The sequence below is a fragment of the Globicephala melas genome, unplaced genomic scaffold (assembly GCF_963455315.2).
Source record: "Globicephala melas unplaced genomic scaffold, mGloMel1.2 SCAFFOLD_1090, whole genome shotgun sequence".
In the NCBI taxonomy this organism is placed as follows: Eukaryota; Metazoa; Chordata; class Mammalia; order Artiodactyla; family Delphinidae; genus Globicephala; species Globicephala melas.
The window spans coordinates 1-11,954 of NW_027208102.1; the positions used below are offsets into that span (position 1 = coordinate 1).

Genomic DNA, 11,954 nt, shown 5'->3' on the forward strand with positions numbered 1-11,954 from the left:
GGCCGGCCAGGCGGCCAGAAGGCGGCCCTGGAAGGCAGGCGCACCCCAGACGCTCCCGGGGTGGCTGGCCCGGACCCAGACTCCGCCGCGGGCCCAGTTGCCGTCCTTTCGGCCCGCGAGCCCCTCGACCTGCACCTGGCCGCCCCCACCGGCGCCCAGCCCCGGCGCCGCCACCTGTGTGCCGGTGTGTCCCTCCACAGCTCCCTCCGACAAAAGCCCCCCCCCACCCCGCCCCTCTGGCGTGTCACCGCGGCCGGGTGCGGGAGCGGGATCGAGGGCAGGGGCCGCTTCCCCGGGCCTGCCGGCCACCAGGGGCGGGGTCCTGAGCTCGGCGGGGGGTGTGGGGGCAAGGGTGGCCTTGCCGGGGCTGAGGGGCCGTGGCGACTCAATGGTGGCTCCCGGTGGCTTCGGGCCAGCTGCTGTCGGGCAGGAGGGCCGGCCCGGGCTGCGGCCGGGCTGCGCCTAGGGCCGCGTGGGCGGGCAGGGCCGATGCCCAAGGGACCGCGGGCCCCGGGCCCTGAAGCCTCCGGGGCCACGTCCCTGTGAGCGACGTGCGGGATCTTGGGCGGGGCGCCAAGCGCCGAAGGGTTTGCTGGGTCACGGCCGCCCTGGGCTGGGAGGTGGTCGCCAAACCCTCCGCCGCCGCCCGATACCCGAGACCTCCGTTGCCCCTGCCTGGGCGGGCGAGGGGGCCCTGCCGGGGCGGGCCGGCCGCCAGGCTGGCGTTAAGGCGCCAGCGCCAGCGAAACTGGGCCTCAAGAGGCCGCCCGCGGCCCCCCGCCCCCGTCTACGGCCATACCACCCTGAACGCGCCCGATCTCGTCTGATCTCGGAAGCTAAGCAGGGTCGGGCCTGGTTAGTACTTGGATGGGAGACCGCCTGGGAATACCGGGTGCTGTAGGCTTTTTGCCTCCCGCTCCGCCCGCCTTCTCCTTTACTCGCCCGCGGCGGGGTCGCCGGCTCCGCCCCCGCCGGGCCCCGCTGCAGGCCCCACCTCCTCAGGCCCCTCCCACCACGGCGCGCGCCGGCGGGGTCGCTCCCCGCCGGCCCGGCCGGCCAGGCGGCCAGAAGGCGGCCCTGGAAGGCAGCCGCACCCCAGACGCTCCCGGGGTGGCTGGCCCGGACCCAGACTCCGCCGCGGGCCCAGTTGCCGTCCTTTCGGCCCGCGAGCCCCTCGACCTGCACCTGGCCGCCCCCACCGGCGCCCAACCCCGGCGCCGCCACCTGTGTGCCGGTGTGTCCCTCCACAGCTCCCTCCGACAAAAGCCCCCCCCCACCCCGCCCCTCTGGCGTGTCACCGCGGCCGGGTGCGGGAGCGGGATCGAGGGCAGGGGCCGCTTCCCCGGGCCTGCCGGCCACCAGGGGCGGGGTCCTGAGCTCGGCGGGGGGTGTGGGGGCAAGGGTGGCCTTGCCGGGGCTGAGGGGCCGTGGCGACTCAATGGTGGCTCCCGGTGGCTTCGGGCCAGCTGCTGTCGGGCAGGAGGGCCGGCCCGGGCTGCGGCCGGGCTGCGCCTAGGGCCGCGTGGGCGGGCAGGGCCGATGCCCAAGGGACCGCGGGCCCCGGGCCCTGAAGCCTCCGGGGCCACGTCCCTGTGAGCGACGTGCGGGATCTTGGGCGGGGCGCCAAGCGCCGAAGGGTTTGCTGGGTCACGGCCGCCCTGGGCTGGGAGGTGGTCGCCAAACCCTCCGCCGCCGCCCGATACCCGAGACCTCCGTTGCCCCTGCCTGGGCGGGCGAGGGGGCCCTGCCGGGGCGGGCCGGCCGCCAGGCTGGCGTTAAGGCGCCAGCGCCAGCGAAACTGGGCCTCAAGAGGCCGCCCGCGGCCCCCCGCCCCCGTCTACGGCCATACCACCCTGAACGCGCCCGATCTCGTCTGATCTCGGAAGCTAAGCAGGGTCGGGCCTGGTTAGTACTTGGATGGGAGACCGCCTGGGAATACCGGGTGCTGTAGGCTTTTTGCCTCCCGCTCCGCCCGCCTTCTCCTTTACTCGCCCGCGGCGGGGGCCGCCGGCTCCGCCCCCGCCGGGCCCCGCTGCAGGCCCCACCTCCTCAGGCCCCTCCCACCACGGCGCGCGCCGGCGGGGTCGCTCCCCGCCGGCCCGGCCGGCCAGGCGGCCAGAAGGCGGCCCTGGAAGGCAGGCGCACCCCAGACGCTCCCGGGGTGGCTGGCCCGGACCCAGACTCCGCCGCGGGCCCAGTTGCCGTCCTTTCGGCCCGCGAGCCCCTCGACCTGCACCTGGCCGCCCCCACCGGCGCCCAGCCCCGGCGCCGCCACCTGTGTGCCGGTGTGTCCCTCCACAGCTCCCTCCGACAAAAGCCCCCCCCACCCCGCCCCTCTGGCGTGTCACCGCGGCCGGGTGCGGGAGCGGGATCGAGGGCAGGGGCCGCTTCCCCGGGCCTGCCGGCCACCAGGGGCGGGGTCCTGAGCTCGGCGGGGGGTGTGGGGGCAAGGGTGGCCTTGCCGGGGCTGAGGGGCCGTGGCGACTCATTGGTGGCTCCCGGTGGCTTCGGGCCAGCTGCTGTCGGGCAGGAGGGCCGGCCCGGGCTGCGGCCGGGCTGCGCCTAGGGCCGCGTGGGCGGGCAGGGCCGATGCCCAAGGGACCGCGGGCCCCGGGCCCTGAAGCCTCCGGGGCCACGTCCCTGTGAGCGACGTGCGGGATCTTGGGCGGGGCGCCAAGCGCCGAAGGGTTTGCTGGGTCACGGCCGCCCTGGGCTGGGAGGTGGTCGCCAAACCCTCCGCCGCCGCCCGATACCCGAGACCTCCGTTGCCCCTGCCTGGGCGGGCGAGGGGGCCCTGCCGGGGCGGGCCGGCCGCCAGGCTGGCGTTAAGGCGCCAGCGCCAGCGAAACTGGGCCTCAAGAGGCCGCCCGCGGCCCCCCGCCCCCGTCTACGGCCATACCACCCTGAACGCGCCCGATCTCGTCTGATCTCGGAAGCTAAGCAGGGTCGGGCCTGGTTAGTACTTGGATGGGAGACCGCCTGGGAATACCGGGTGCTGTAGGCTTTTTGCCTCCCGCTCCGCCCGCCTTCTCCTTTACTCGCCCGCGGCGGGGGCCGCCGGCTCCGCCCCCGCCGGGCCCCGCTGCAGGCCCCACCTCCTCAGGCCCCTCCCACCACGGCGCGCGCCGGCGGGGTCGCTCCCCGCCGGCCCGGCCGGCCAGGCGGCCAGAAGGCGGCCCTGGAAGGCAGGCGCACCCCAGACGCTCCCGGGGTGGCTGGCCCGGACCCAGACTCCGCCGCGGGCCCAGTTGCCGTCCTTTCGGCCCGCGAGCCCCTCGACCTGCACCTGGCCGCCCCCACCGGCGCCCAGCCCCGGCGCCGCCACCTGTGTGCCGGTGTGTCCCTCCACAGCTCCCTCTGACAAAAGCCCCCCCCCACCCCGCCCCTCTGGCGTGTCACCGCGGCCGGGTGCGGGAGCGGGATCGAGGGCAGGGGCCGCTTCCCCGGGCCTGCCGGCCACCAGGGGCGGGGTCCTGAGCTCGGCGGGGGGTGTGGGGGCAAGGGTGGCCTTGCCGGGGCTGAGGGGCCGTGGCGACTCAATGGTGGCTCCCGGTGGCTTCGGGCCAGCTGCTGTCGGGCAGGAGGGCCGGCCCGGGCTGCGGCCGGGCTGCGCCTAGGGCCGCGTGGGCGGGCAGGGCCGATGCCCAAGGGACCGCGGGCCCCGGGCCCTGAAGCCTCCGGGGCCACGTCCCTGTGAGCGACGTGCGGGATCTTGGGCGGGGCGCCAAGCGCCGAAGGGTTTGCTGGGTCACGGCCGCCCTGGGCTGGGAGGTGGTCGCCAAACCCTCCGCCGCCGCCCGATACCCGAGACCTCCGTTGCCCCTGCCTGGGCGGGCGAGGGGGCCCTGCCGGGGCGGGCCGGCCGCCAGGCTGGCGTTAAGGCGCCAGCGCCAGCGAAACTGGGCCTCAAGAGGCCGCCCGCGGCCCCCCGCCCCCGTCTACGGCCATACCACCCTGAACGCGCCCGATCTCGTCTGATCTCGGAAGCTAAGCAGGGTCGGGCCTGGTTAGTACTTGGATGGGAGACCGCCTGGGAATACCGGGTGCTGTAGGCTTTTTGCCTCCCGCTCCGCCCGCCTTCTCCTTTACTCGCCCGCGGCGGGGTCGCCGGCTCCGCCCCCGCCGGGCCCCGCTGCAGGCCCCACCTCCTCAGGCCCCTCCCACCACGGCGCGCGCCGGCGGGGTCGCTCCCCGCCGGCCCGGCCGGCCAGGCGGCCAGAAGGCGGCCCTGGAAGGCAGCCGCACCCCAGACGCTCCCGGGGTGGCTGGCCCGGACCCAGACTCCGCCGCGGGCCCAGTTGCCGTCCTTTCGGCCCGCGAGCCCCTCGACCTGCACCTGGCCGCCCCCACCGGCGCCCAACCCCGGCGCCGCCACCTGTGTGCCGGTGTGTCCCTCCACAGCTCCCTCCGACAAAAGCCCCCCCCCACCCCGCCCCTCTGGCGTGTCACCGCGGCCGGGTGCGGGAGCGGGATCGAGGGCAGGGGCCGCTTCCCCGGGCCTGCCGGCCACCAGGGGCGGGGTCCTGAGCTCGGCGGGGGGTGTGGGGGCAAGGGTGGCCTTGCCGGGGCTGAGGGGCCGTGGCGACTCAATGGTGGCTCCCGGTGGCTTCGGGCCAGCTGCTGTCGGGCAGGAGGGCCGGCCCGGGCTGCGGCCGGGCTGCGCCTAGGGCCGCGTGGGCGGGCAGGGCCGATGCCCAAGGGACCGCGGGCCCCGGGCCCTGAAGCCTCCGGGGCCACGTCCCTGTGAGCGACGTGCGGGATCTTGGGCGGGGCGCCAAGCGCCGAAGGGTTTGCTGGGTCACGGCCGCCCTGGGCTGGGAGGTGGTCGCCAAACCCTCCGCCGCCGCCCGATACCCGAGACCTCCGTTGCCCCTGCCTGGGCGGGCGAGGGGGCCCTGCCGGGGCGGGCCGGCCGCCAGGCTGGCGTTAAGGCGCCAGCGCCAGCGAAACTGGGCCTCAAGAGGCCGCCCGCGGCCCCCCGCCCCCGTCTACGGCCATACCACCCTGAACGCGCCCGATCTCGTCTGATCTCGGAAGCTAAGCAGGGTCGGGCCTGGTTAGTACTTGGATGGGAGACCGCCTGGGAATACCGGGTGCTGTAGGCTTTTTGCCTCCCGCTCCGCCCGCCTTCTCCTTTACTCGCCCGCGGCGGGGTCGCCGGCTCCGCCCCCGCCGGGCCCCGCTGCAGGCCCCACCTCCTCAGGCCCCTCCCACCACGGCGCGCGCCGGCGGGGTCGCTCCCCGCCGGCCCGGCCGGCCAGGCGGCCAGAAGGCGGCCCTGGAAGGCAGGCGCACCCCAGACGCTCCCGGGGTGGCTGGCCCGGACCCAGACTCCGCCGCGGGCCCAGTTGCCGTCCTTTCGGCCCGCGAGCCCCTCGACCTGCACCTGGCCGCCCCCACCGGCGCCCAGCCCCGGCGCCGCCACCTGTGTGCCGGTGTGTCCCTCCACAGCTCCCTCTGACAAAAGCCCCCCCCCACCCCGCCCCTCTGGCGTGTCACCGCGGCCGGGTGCGGGAGCGGGATCGAGGGCAGGGGCCGCTTCCCCGGGCCTGCCGGCCACCAGGGGCGGGGTCCTGAGCTCGGCGGGGGGTGTGGGGGCAAGGGTGGCCTTGCCGGGGCTGAGGGGCCGTGGCGACTCAATGGTGGCTCCCGGTGGCTTCGGGCCAGCTGCTGTCGGGCAGGAGGGCCGGCCCGGGCTGCGGCCGGGCTGCGCCTAGGGCCGCGTGGGCGGGCAGGGCCGATGCCCAAGGGACCGCGGGCCCCGGGCCCTGAAGCCTCCGGGGCCACGTCCCTGTGAGCGACGTGCGGGATCTTGGGCGGGGCGCCAAGCGCCGAAGGGTTTGCTGGGTCACGGCCGCCCTGGGCTGGGAGGTGGTCGCCAAACCCTCCGCCGCCGCCCGATACCCGAGACCTCCGTTGCCCCTGCCTGGGCGGGCGAGGGGGCCCTGCCGGGGCGGGCCGGCCGCCAGGCTGGCGTTAAGGCGCCAGCGCCAGCGAAACTGGGCCTCAAGAGGCCGCCCGCGGCCCCCCGCCCCCGTCTACGGCCATACCACCCTGAACGCGCCCGATCTCGTCTGATCTCGGAAGCTAAGCAGGGTCGGGCCTGGTTAGTACTTGGATGGGAGACCGCCTGGGAATACCGGGTGCTGTAGGCTTTTTGCCTCCCGCTCCGCCCGCCTTCTCCTTTACTCGCCCGCGGCGGGGGCCGCCGGCTCCGCCCCCGCCGGGCCCCGCTGCAGGCCCCACCTCCTCAGGCCCCTCCCACCACGGCGCGCGCCGGCGGGGTCGCTCCCCGCCGGCCCGGCCGGCCAGGCGGCCAGAAGGCGGCCCTGGAAGGCAGGCGCACCCCAGACGCTCCCGGGGTGGCTGGCCCGGACCCAGACTCCGCCGCGGGCCCAGTTGCCGTCCTTTCGGCCCGCGAGCCCCTCGACCTGCACCTGGCCGCCCCCACCGGCGCCCAGCCCCGGCGCCGCCACCTGTGTGCCGGTGTGTCCCTCCACAGCTCCCTCCGACAAAAGCCCCCCCCCACCCCGCCCCTCTGGCGTGTCACCGCGGCCGGGTGCGGGAGCGGGATTGAGGGCAGGGGCCGCTTCCCCGGGCCTGCCGGCCACCAGGGGCGGGGTCCTGAGCTCGGCGGGGGGTGTGGGGGCAAGGGTGGCCTTGCCGGGGCTGAGGGGCCGTGGCGACTCATTGGTGGCTCCCGGTGGCTTCGGGCCAGCTGCTGTCGGGCAGGAGGGCCGGCCCGGGCTGCGGCCGGGCTGCGCCTAGGGCCGCGTGGGCGGGCAGGGCCGATGCCCAAGGGACCGCGGGCCCCGGGCCCTGAAGCCTCCGGGGCCACGTCCCTGTGAGCGACGTGCGGGATCTTGGGCGGGGCGCCAAGCGCCGAAGGGTTTGCTGGGTCACGGCCGCCCTGGGCTGGGAGGTGGTCGCCAAACCCTCCGCCGCCGCCCGATACCCGAGACCTCCGTTGCCCCTGCCTGGGCGGGCGAGGGGGCCCTGCCGGGGCGGGCCGGCCGCCAGGCTGGCGTTAAGGCGCCAGCGCCAGCGAAACTGGGCCTCAAGAGGCCGCCCGCGGCCCCCCGCCCCCGTCTACGGCCATACCACCCTGAACGCGCCCGATCTCGTCTGATCTCGGAAGCTAAGCAGGGTCGGGCCTGGTTAGTACTTGGATGGGAGACCGCCTGGGAATACCGGGTGCTGTAGGCTTTTTGCCTCCCGCTCCGCCCGCCTTCTCCTTTACTCGCCCGCGGCGGGGGCCGCCGGCTCCGCCCCCGCCGGGCCCCGCTGCAGGCCCCACCTCCTCAGGCCCCTCCCACCACGGCGCGCGCCGGCGGGGTCGCTCCCCGCCGGCCCGGCCGGCCAGGCGGCCAGAAGGCGGCCCTGGAAGGCAGGCGCACCCCAGACGCTCCCGGGGTGGCTGGCCCGGACCCAGACTCCGCCGCGGGCCCAGTTGCCGTCCTTTCGGCCCGCGAGCCCCTCGACCTGCACCTGGCCGCCCCCACCGGCGCCCAGCCCCGGCGCCGCCACCTGTGTGCCGGTGTGTCCCTCCACAGCTCCCTCCGACAAAAGCCCCCCCCCACCCCGCCCCTCTGGCGTGTCACCGCGGCCGGGTGCGGGAGCGGGATCGAGGGCAGGGGCCGCTTCCCCGGGCCTGCCGGCCACCAGGGGCGGGGTCCTGAGCTCGGCGGGGGGTGTGGGGGCAAGGGTGGCCTTGCCGGGGCTGAGGGGCCGTGGCGACTCAATGGTGGCTCCCGGTGGCTTCGGGCCAGCTGCTGTCGGGCAGGAGGGCCGGCCCGGGCTGCGGCCGGGCTGCGCCTAGGGCCGCGTGGGCGGGCAGGGCCGATGCCCAAGGGACCGCGGGCCCCGGGCCCTGAAGCCTCCGGGGCCACGTCCCTGTGAGCGACGTGCGGGATCTTGGGCGGGGCGCCAAGCGCCGAAGGGTTTGCTGGGTCACGGCCGCCCTGGGCTGGGAGGTGGTCGCCAAACCCTCCGCCGCCGCCCGATACCCGAGACCTCCGTTGCCCCTGCCTGGGCGGGCGAGGGGGCCCTGCCGGGGCGGGCCGGCCGCCAGGCTGGCGTTAAGGCGCCAGCGCCAGCGAAACTGGGCCTCAAGAGGCCGCCCGCGGCCCCCCGCCCCCGTCTACGGCCATACCACCCTGAACGCGCCCGATCTCGTCTGATCTCGGAAGCTAAGCAGGGTCGGGCCTGGTTAGTACTTGGATGGGAGACCGCCTGGGAATACCGGGTGCTGTAGGCTTTTTGCCTCCCGCTCCGCCCGCCTTCTCCTTTACTCGCCCGCGGCGGGGTCGCCGGCTCCGCCCCCGCCGGGCCCCGCTGCAGGCCCCACCTCCTCAGGCCCCTCCCACCACGGCGCGCGCCGGCGGGGTCGCTCCCCGCCGGCCCGGCCGGCCAGGCGGCCAGAAGGCGGCCCTGGAAGGCAGCCGCACCCCAGACGCTCCCGGGGTGGCTGGCCCGGACCCAGACTCCGCCGCGGGCCCAGTTGCCGTCCTTTCGGCCCGCGAGCCCCTCGACCTGCACCTGGCCGCCCCCACCGGCGCCCAACCCCGGCGCCGCCACCTGTGTGCCGGTGTGTCCCTCCACAGCTCCCTCCGACAAAAGCCCCCCCCCACCCCGCCCCTCTGGCGTGTCACCGCGGCCGGGTGCGGGAGCGGGATCGAGGGCAGGGGCCGCTTCCCCGGGCCTGCCGGCCACCAGGGGCGGGGTCCTGAGCTCGGCGGGGGGTGTGGGGGCAAGGGTGGCCTTGCCGGGGCTGAGGGGCCGTGGCGACTCAATGGTGGCTCCCGGTGGCTTCGGGCCAGCTGCTGTCGGGCAGGAGGGCCGGCCCGGGCTGCGGCCGGGCTGCGCCTAGGGCCGCGTGGGCGGGCAGGGCCGATGCCCAAGGGACCGCGGGCCCCGGGCCCTGAAGCCTCCGGGGCCACGTCCCTGTGAGCGACGTGCGGGATCTTGGGCGGGGCGCCAAGCGCCGAAGGGTTTGCTGGGTCACGGCCGCCCTGGGCTGGGAGGTGGTCGCCAAACCCTCCGCCGCCGCCCGATACCCGAGACCTCCGTTGCCCCTGCCTGGGCGGGCGAGGGGGCCCTGCCGGGGCGGGCCGGCCGCCAGGCTGGCGTTAAGGCGCCAGCGCCAGCGAAACTGGGCCTCAAGAGGCCGCCCGCGGCCCCCCGCCCCCGTCTACGGCCATACCACCCTGAACGCGCCCGATCTCGTCTGATCTCGGAAGCTAAGCAGGGTCGGGCCTGGTTAGTACTTGGATGGGAGACCGCCTGGGAATACCGGGTGCTGTAGGCTTTTTGCCTCCCGCTCCGCCCGCCTTCTCCTTTACTCGCCCGCGGCGGGGGCCGCCGGCTCCGCCCCCGCCGGGCCCCGCTGCAGGCCCCACCTCCTCAGGCCCCTCCCACCACGGCGCGCGCCGGCGGGGTCGCTCCCCGCCGGCCCGGCCGGCCAGGCGGCCAGAAGGCGGCCCTGGAAGGCAGGCGCACCCCAGACGCTCCCGGGGTGGCTGGCCCGGACCCAGACTCCGCCGCGGGCCCAGTTGCCGTCCTTTCGGCCCGCGAGCCCCTCGACCTGCACCTGGCCGCCCCCACCGGCGCCCAGCCCCGGCGCCGCCACCTGTGTGCCGGTGTGTCCCTCCACAGCTCCCTCTGACAAAAGCCCCCCCCCACCCCGCCCCTCTGGCGTGTCACCGCGGCCGGGTGCGGGAGCGGGATCGAGGGCAGGGGCCGCTTCCCCGGGCCTGCCGGCCACCAGGGGCGGGGTCCTGAGCTCGGCGGGGGGTGTGGGGGCAAGGGTGGCCTTGCCGGGGCTGAGGGGCCGTGGCGACTCAATGGTGGCTCCCGGTGGCTTCGGGCCAGCTGCTGTCGGGCAGGAGGGCCGGCCCGGGCTGCGGCCGGGCTGCGCCTAGGGCCGCGTGGGCGGGCAGGGCCGATGCCCAAGGGACCGCGGGCCCCGGGCCCTGAAGCCTCCGGGGCCACGTCCCTGTGAGCGACGTGCGGGATCTTGGGCGGGGCGCCAAGCGCCGAAGGGTTTGCTGGGTCACGGCCGCCCTGGGCTGGGAGGTGGTCGCCAAACCCTCCGCCGCCGCCCGATACCCGAGACCTCCGTTGCCCCTGCCTGGGCGGGCGAGGGGGCCCTGCCGGGGCGGGCCGGCCGCCAGGCTGGCGTTAAGGCGCCAGCGCCAGCGAAACTGGGCCTCAAGAGGCCGCCCGCGGCCCCCCGCCCCCGTCTACGGCCATACCACCCTGAACGCGCCCGATCTCGTCTGATCTCGGAAGCTAAGCAGGGTCGGGCCTGGTTAGTACTTGGATGGGAGACCGCCTGGGAATACCGGGTGCTGTAGGCTTTTTGCCTCCCGCTCCGCCCGCCTTCTCCTTTACTCGCCCGCGGCGGGGGCCGCCGGCTCCGCCCCCGCCGGGCCCCGCTGCAGGCCCCACCTCCTCAGGCCCCTCCCACCACGGCGCGCGCCGGCGGGGTCGCTCCCCGCCGGCCCGGCCGGCCAGGCGGCCAGAAGGCGGCCCTGGAAGGCAGGCGCACCCCAGACGCTCCCGGGGTGGCTGGCCCGGACCCAGACTCCGCCGCGGGCCCAGTTGCCGTCCTTTCGGCCCGCGAGCCCCTCGACCTGCACCTGGCCGCCCCCACCGGCGCCCAGCCCCGGCGCCGCCACCTGTGTGCCGGTGTGTCCCTCCACAGCTCCCTCCGACAAAAGCCCCCCCCCACCCCGCCCCTCTGGCGTGTCACCGCGGCCGGGTGCGGGAGCGGGATCGAGGGCAGGGGCCGCTTCCCCGGGCCTGCCGGCCACCAGGGGCGGGGTCCTGAGCTCGGCGGGGGGTGTGGGGGCAAGGGTGGCCTTGCCGGGGCTGAGGGGCCGTGGCGACTCAATGGTGGCTCCCGGTGGCTTCGGGCCAGCTGCTGTCGGGCAGGAGGGCCGGCCCGGGCTGCGGCCGGGCTGCGCCTAGGGCCGCGTGGGCGGGCAGGGCCGATGCCCAAGGGACCGCGGGCCCCGGGCCCTGAAGCCTCCGGGGCCACGTCCCTGTGAGCGACGTGCGGGATCTTGGGCGGGGCGCCAAGCGCCGAAGGGTTTGCTGGGTCACGGCCGCCCTGGGCTGGGAGGTGGTCGCCAAACCCTCCGCCGCCGCCCGATACCCGAGACCTCCGTTGCCCCTGCCTGGGCGGGCGAGGGGGCCCTGCCGGGGCGGGCCGGCCGCCAGGCTGGCGTTAAGGCGCCAGCGCCAGCGAAACTGGGCCTCAAGAGGCCGCCCGCGGCCCCCCGCCCCCGTCTACGGCCATACCACCCTGAACGCGCCCGATCTCGTCTGATCTCGGAAGCTAAGCAGGGTCGGGCCTGGTTAGTACTTGGATGGGAGACCGCCTGGGAATACCGGGTGCTGTAGGCTTTTTGCCTCCCGCTCCGCCCGCCTTCTCCTTTACTCGCCCGCGGCGGGGGCCGCCGGCTCCGCCCCCGCCGGGCCCCGCTGCAGGCCCCACCTCCTCAGGCCCCTCCCACCACGGCGCGCGCCGGCGGGGTCGCTCCCCGCCGGCCCGGCCGGCCAGGCGGCCAGAAGGCGGCCCTGGAAGGCAGGCGCACCCCAGACGCTCCCGGGGTGGCTGGCCCGGACCCAGACTCCGCCGCGGGCCCAGTTGCCGTCCTTTCGGCCCGCGAGCCCCTCGACCTGCACCTGGCCGCCCCCACCGGCGCCCAGCCCCGGCGCCGCCACCTGTGTGCCGGTGTGTCCCTCCACAGCTCCCTCCGACAAAAGCCCCCCCCCACCCCGCCCCTCTGGCGTGTCACCGCGGCCGGGTGCGGGAGCGGGATCGAGGGCAGGGGCCGCTTCCCCGGGCCTGCCGGCCACCAGGGGCGGGGTCCTGAGCTCGGCGGGGGGTGTGGGGGCAAGGGTGGCCTTGCCGGGGCTGAGGGGCCGTGGCGACTCATTGGTGGCTC

General features: G+C 76.8%; 11 non-coding genes across 11 annotated transcripts; all 11 read left to right on the top strand.

Annotated features, from left to right (window-relative positions):
* Positions 1 to 785: 785 nt before the first annotated feature.
* LOC132595062 (5S ribosomal RNA) lies at positions 786 to 904 on the top strand. Its single transcript, XR_009561231.1, has one exon. It is a non-coding gene; the product is annotated as a 5S ribosomal RNA (ribosomal RNA).
* A 931-nt stretch (positions 905 to 1,835) lies between these two features.
* LOC132595069 (5S ribosomal RNA) lies at positions 1,836 to 1,954 on the top strand. The gene has a single exon (XR_009561238.1). It is a non-coding gene; the product is annotated as a 5S ribosomal RNA (ribosomal RNA).
* Positions 1,955 to 2,885: 931 nt separating this feature from the next.
* Positions 2,886 to 3,004, top strand: LOC132595070 (5S ribosomal RNA). The gene has a single exon (XR_009561239.1). It is a non-coding gene; the product is annotated as a 5S ribosomal RNA (ribosomal RNA).
* A 932-nt stretch (positions 3,005 to 3,936) lies between these two features.
* On the top strand, positions 3,937 to 4,055 carry LOC132595071 (5S ribosomal RNA). The gene has a single exon (XR_009561240.1). It is a non-coding gene; the product is annotated as a 5S ribosomal RNA (ribosomal RNA).
* Positions 4,056 to 4,986: 931 nt separating this feature from the next.
* LOC132595072 (5S ribosomal RNA) lies at positions 4,987 to 5,105 on the top strand. Its single transcript, XR_009561241.1, has one exon. It is a non-coding gene; the product is annotated as a 5S ribosomal RNA (ribosomal RNA).
* Positions 5,106 to 6,036: 931 nt separating this feature from the next.
* Positions 6,037 to 6,155, top strand: LOC132595063 (5S ribosomal RNA). Its single transcript, XR_009561232.1, has one exon. It is a non-coding gene; the product is annotated as a 5S ribosomal RNA (ribosomal RNA).
* Positions 6,156 to 7,087: 932 nt separating this feature from the next.
* LOC132595064 (5S ribosomal RNA) lies at positions 7,088 to 7,206 on the top strand. Its single transcript, XR_009561233.1, has one exon. It is a non-coding gene; the product is annotated as a 5S ribosomal RNA (ribosomal RNA).
* A 932-nt stretch (positions 7,207 to 8,138) lies between these two features.
* LOC132595065 (5S ribosomal RNA) lies at positions 8,139 to 8,257 on the top strand. The gene has a single exon (XR_009561234.1). It is a non-coding gene; the product is annotated as a 5S ribosomal RNA (ribosomal RNA).
* Positions 8,258 to 9,188: 931 nt separating this feature from the next.
* LOC132595066 (5S ribosomal RNA) lies at positions 9,189 to 9,307 on the top strand. Its single transcript, XR_009561235.1, has one exon. It is a non-coding gene; the product is annotated as a 5S ribosomal RNA (ribosomal RNA).
* A 932-nt stretch (positions 9,308 to 10,239) lies between these two features.
* Positions 10,240 to 10,358, top strand: LOC132595067 (5S ribosomal RNA). The gene has a single exon (XR_009561236.1). It is a non-coding gene; the product is annotated as a 5S ribosomal RNA (ribosomal RNA).
* Positions 10,359 to 11,290: 932 nt separating this feature from the next.
* LOC132595068 (5S ribosomal RNA) lies at positions 11,291 to 11,409 on the top strand. The gene has a single exon (XR_009561237.1). It is a non-coding gene; the product is annotated as a 5S ribosomal RNA (ribosomal RNA).
* Positions 11,410 to 11,954: the final 545 nt, after the last annotated feature.